Here is a 6,000-nt window from a genome sequence, read left to right on the forward strand (position 1 = left end):
ACGGCAGGCTCACTATAAGCAGAGGGTTGATCCTCCTGTTCTGCTTGTGTGGAGTCTTCTGCCTCCTGGACCGGCTGTTCTTCCAGCTCTACCTGTTGCTCCGTAGGTGCTTGGGATGCTGGTTGGAGGAAGGTGAGTACGGGTACCACAACTGCACCATTGACTTGAGTCCAAGACCGAGGGAAGTCCCCGAGCACAGTACTAACCATATCTTCCCTTTCCTCTACGGGTCGATGGTCTTCTTGTTCCTCTTCAGGGTTCCTCAGTTGTTCGGGACACTTCTTCAGGTGGTCCCGGGATACAATGGCTGTGGTTTCCCCTCCGTCTTTACTGATGGTACAAACCTTCGGGTTCTCGTGGCTTGAGGGCAGTACGGTGTACGGGTCCTTCTCCCACTGGTCATCCAACTTGTGGAGCCGTCTCTTCCTCTTCAAGACCTGCTCTCCGGGTACCAGGGGAACAGCGGGAGCATACTGGTTGTAAGTTTTCTCTTGTCTTTCCCTAGCCTGACAGAGACTTCGCTCCACGCTCTCCTGTACTCTCCGGTACTGCTGCTGCCTCTCTGTGTCCCAGTCTGTTTCTGGTGAAGTGTCCTCGGGTGTCAGGACTCCCATTTCCAGGTCAACAGGTAACTTACCAGGTCTTGCCCTCATTAGGTAAGCCGGGGTACAATTGGTGGAACCTACCGGGATGTGGTTGTATAGGTCCACCAGATCGGGCAACTTCTCAGGCCACAGACTGCGTTCTTCCAGGGGCAACGTTTTTAGAAGATCCATTACCACCTGGTTCATTTTCTCACAAAGTCCATTAGTTTGCGGATGGTAGGGTGTCGTCCTTATCTTCCGGCAGCCATACAGATTGCAGAATTCCTGGAAGACCTCCGCTTCAAAGGCAGGTCCCTGGTCCGTCAGCACTTGGTCCGGGTACCCGTGTGGACGGCAAAAGTGCTGCTGGAAGGCTCTAGCTGCTGTTTGAGCCGTTAAATCCTTGACGGGGACGACAACCAGAAACCGGGAGTAATGATCCACGATGGTTAACGCGTAGACGTAGCCACTTCTGCTTGGGGTCAGTTTTACATGATCCAAGGCTACCAGTTCCAACGGTTGCCGGGTGACGATGGACTGCTGGGGAGTCTTCTGGCTGGCACGGTCCTTCCTTCTCAGGTTGCACGGGCCACAGTCTCTGCACCACTTCTCAATGGTTCCCCTCATGCCTACCCAGTGGAACCGCTCGCGCAGCAGGAACTCCAGCTTCTTCCACCCGAAGTGCCCAGCTCCGTCGTGGTATGCCTCCATCACCATGGCTGCGTCCCTTCGTGGCACCACTACTTGCCAGAGTAATTCATGCGTCCGGGAGTTAACCATTCTGCGGCACAACTTCCCTTTGTAAAGGAACAGTCGACTCTTCTCTGCCCATAGTTGTTTGGCTTCCTCCGGAGCATCTGGTTCAAGGCGAGCCTCTGGCCGAGTCAGCATCTCCTTCACCAGTCGGACGGCAGGGTCGCTGTCTTGCGTTTCCGCCCAGTTGTAGTGGGGTAAGGGGTTCAACGTAGCAGCCTGCTTACTCCTTACCCGGTGGGAATACTGGATAGTCCCATGACGGTGGAATGCAGGGAGTTCAACTTCTTCCAGTCCCTCCGGATCTTCTCCTCCGTCCGGCAGGTTGGGCATCCTGGACAGGGCATCCGCGTTGGTATTGGAGCGTCCTGCCCGGTATTTGATTGTGAACTCGTAGTTGGACAGACGGGCCATCCACCTCTGCTCCAGGGCACCGAGTCTTGCCGTGTCCAGGTGTGTCAACGGGTTGTTATCCGTGTACACGGTGAACCGAGAAGAAGCGAGGTAATGCTTAAAGCGCTCGGTGACTGCCCATACTACGGCCAGGAACTCTAACTTAAATGAGCTGTAATTCTCGGGGTTCCTTTCGGTGGGTCGCAGTTTTCGGCTGGCGTAGGCAATTACTCGTTCCTTCCCCTGCTGGATCTGGGACAGTACGGCTCCTAGCCCGATGTTACTGGCGTCGGTGTAGAGGATAAAGGGCTGGCTATAATCCGGGTACGCCAGGATTTCGTCCCCCGTGAGGGCCATCTTCAGCTGGCGGAAGGACTCTTCTTCCAGCTCCTCCCATTTGAAGGGCGGCTTCTGGTTCTTGGCCTTCCGGGACTGGCCTATCAGGAGGTCCTGCATAGGTGCTGCCTTTTTGGTGAAACCGGGAATAAACCTTCGGTAGTAGCCTACCAACCCGAGGAACTGCCGCACTTCTTTTACGCTGGAGGGGCTTGGCCATTCCTTAATTGCGGTGATCTTATCAGGGTCGGGAGCCACTCCGTCAGCGCTCACCACGTGTCCCAGGTACTGCACCTTTGGTTTCAGGAGGTGACACTTGGAAGGTTTCACCTTTAGGCCGTAACTTGCCAGAGCTTCGAACACTTCCGCCAGGTGTTTCAGGTGGTCCTCATACGTCTTGGAATATACGATGACATCGTCCAGGTACAACAGGACCGTCTCGAAGTTTCTGTGGCCCAGACAACACTCCATTAGTCGTTGGAAGGTTCCCGGTGCGTTGCAGAGTCCGAACGGCATGCAGGTGAACTCGCTAAGTCCCATCGGGGTGGTGAATGCGGTCTTCTCCCGGTCCGCCTCTGCTACAGGAACCTGCCAGTACCCGCTAGTGAGATCCAAGGTAGAGAAGAAGTTAGCAGATCTTAAAGCAGCCAAAGACTCCTCTATCCTTGGTAAGGGGTACGCATCCTTGTGTGTGATACGGTTGATTTTCCGGTAATCTACACACATCCTCATGGTGTTGTCTTTCTTTTTGACTAAGACTAGTGGAGCTGCCCAGGGGCTACAGCTATCCCTGATCACCCCAGCCTCCTTCATGTCCCTAAGCATCCCCTTGGCGTGTTGGTAGTGTGCAGGGGGTACGGGTCGATACCTCTCTTTTATGGGAAGATGGTCTCCCGTGGGGATGCGGTGTTCTACCCCCTTGACTCGCCCGAAGTCTAACGGGTGTTTACTAAACACTCTCTCGTACTCTTGAACCACCCGATAGACTCCTTGTTTCTGGTGGGCGGGAGTGGAGTCAGTACCCAGATGTAGTTGCTGACACCAGTCCTCCATGTTTTTCTTAGAGCCGTTACCTTCCTCCGGGTGAGATGGAGGCAAGGGTTCCACAGATTGTATAGAATTTTGGTTAATGGTATATAATTTGGCTAGCGTGGCATACCGGGGCAGGTACACTTCCCTCTCCCCGATATTTATTATGCGAACGGGCACCCTCCCATGGCGTACATCAACCACCCCCCGTGCTGTCAAAATGGTGGGCCTACTGTCCGAGTAAACTGGTTCTACCATTGCCTGGTAATCTCTACCTCTCAGACCAATAGCTGCCCGGCACCAAATCATCATTTCACTTTTTGGGGGCATGGCAATAGGAAAAGGGTCACACATTCTTACGCTACCAATCTCACCGCCGGAGAGTTCCACCTGTTGCCGTCGCATCAGTGCCCGGATCTCTTTCTGGAGCACCCGCTGCTCGCCGGAGCTGGCGTTCTTGGCAACCTGCTGTAAAAGGAAAATCACCTCTGCAAGACAATTTTCAATTACATTAGTTCCTAGAGTTATTTTTGGGTGACTCTCATGTTTGTCAATATCTACAATGATCAGTCCCTGTGCTGCCAGTTCGACTCTACCGATTTTGATGGTCACCTCTTTAAATCCGATCTGTGGCACGGGCTGGCCATTGCTGGCGATGATACTCAAGTCGTCGTCAGGGTAGCGGGTAATATCCGAGTCATTCCAGTACTGCTTAAAGAGCACGTACGGGATGGTGGTGACCTGTGACCCGGTGTCCAGTAGGGCACTCATGGGAATGCCATCCAGTACCACAGGCAAGACTGGACGTCCTCCCACATATCTGTCGCGCCAGTTCGATGGGCCTGGTGATCTTTTTCCTGGGGGTTGGCCCTCTACCCCAGGTTGTGCCCGTTTAAAGAACAGTACCTTGCCATATGTCCAGGTTGATTGCAGCGGCGGCAGATGGGTCGTCCGTCCTCGCTGTATCGGTCACTGGGTCTTCCTCTGGCCGGTGGGGTCCTCCTTGGTCGACGCCACGGGATGTCCTCCGGTCCGGATGCCAGCTGGATCTTCCCTGGGGTGGAAGCCTGTAAAGACTGCACAGTTCGGGTTAGCGCAGCAACGCTCTTAGCTAGCTCTTGGACCTGATGGTGTAGGTCTGGAGCCGGGTCATTGTCCAAAGCCTGCGCATCAGCTCCCACAGGCCCTGCCGACAAGGGCGCCGCCTCCTGGTGGTAAGTGATAGCAGGGCGCTTGTGGGTCACAACGCCACCCGGTGCCGGTTCTCGGAGCACCCGGATGGCTCTGTCCTTGAACTGTGCAAAGCCCAGATGGGGATCCTGTAAGGCCATTGCCCGCAACTGGGTTCGGTGGGTATTACAATACAGTCCCTCTATAAACTGTTCGGTCAACAGCCTGTCCTCATTTCCCACTCCATCAGGGTCGGTCTGCTTAATGGCCCTCAGGGCCTCTTGTAGGTTTAGTGCATAGTCCCTTATACTCTCATGCGCTCGCTGCTTGCACCCGTAGAATCTAAGCTTAATCTCGGCTGAGGTGCGGGTATCAAAGGTGTCCTTCAGCCGGGTTAGTATCCCTGCGACAGTCTTCCTCCCAGGTGGCCAGGATTTTACTTCCCTTTTGGCTGCCCCGGTTAGTTGGGCCACCAGGATGCTCACTTTTTGCTCTTCTGTGAGGGGGTACACCTGGAAGAGGCTATCCAGCTTTTCTCTAAAGTCATGCAGGGTATGTGACTCCCCTGAGTACTGGGGTAGCCAAGCTGCTCCCGGGATATAGGGCATGGTGAAGGGCATAACTGCAGCAGCGGTAGCGCTGGCGGGGGTTGAGGCAGTGAAGCTCTCCTCCGTATCCGACATCTTCCTCCCCCCTAGTGGACCGTGGCCTACCTTGCGATGATCCTGTTCCGTAGGCCGCGGCTCCGCAGTGGATCGTCAGGGTTGAGGACCTTCCGTCGCGCTCCTGTGACGTCGGCGTCTGCTGGGCTCCTTCCAGGACCTTACGCAACGTCCGGACGTGAGGCGGGGCTTCAGTTCTCGCGCGCTTTCGGAGTCCACCCCCCTCTTCTTCCCGCGCGGCGTCCTCAAGATGGCGTCCAATGGCGGGAAAACTCCACGGATTGCGGGAAGAAGGCAGAAGATGGCGCCGGATGGCGGGAAACTTCACCGATGGCGGGAAGAAGGCTGAAGATGGCGCCGGATGGCGGGAATCTTCACCACAGGTAAGTTTGAAAAGTCTCTTTTTCAGGCACGCAGTACCCGAAGGTTGCGGGCACGAAATCCTGCCGACTACGCCAAAGTTGACGCGCCCCTGGGCCTGTGTCGCGCACGCGGGAGCTTACCCGGAGCCGGATCTCTTGAGGGTTGTAGTCTCGTGGCGGTGACCCGGTCCGTGCCCAGGGAGTCAAACTGAGCGGCGATGTAACAGTGGTAGATGTAGGACGACTACGCCACCCGTTGAATGCAGCTATGGAGCTGCCGCTGCAGGACAGTCCGCTGAGGCCGGTGGATGGATGGTGCAGCGTAGATGGTATAACCCCCAACGGGAGGGGTATGGCCTCAGGGCAGCAGATGTGGATGATGGGGGTAGCAGGAACCACTCAGAGACGGTGCGGTGTAATTCAGGGTCTTTACTGGTAACAACGATAGACCCTCCCGGAGTACTTGCTAGTGAACGGGGCCTGGTCAGTCCTTGAGCAGATGGGATCTCCCCTGGCCAGGCGGAGTTGTAGGCCTCCCAAACTGACTGTACTCTTCTGGCTACCTTGCTAGAAGCGGATATAAGTAGCCCACGTCCCTGAGTGTACCGTGTGGTGCTCACCCGTATGGCCGATGACTCGGGGCCTTCTAATGGCTTCCGCTCCACGATGGCGGTGCTGGTCCCACGCGTGTGACCGTGCCTTCGGGTTTCT

The sequence above is a fragment of the Phyllobates terribilis genome, unplaced genomic scaffold, assembly GCF_046119375.1.
Source record: "Phyllobates terribilis strain yellow unplaced genomic scaffold, ASM4611937v1 Scaffold_9__5_contigs__length_417890890, whole genome shotgun sequence".
NCBI lineage: Eukaryota > Metazoa > Chordata > Amphibia > Anura > Dendrobatidae > Phyllobates > Phyllobates terribilis.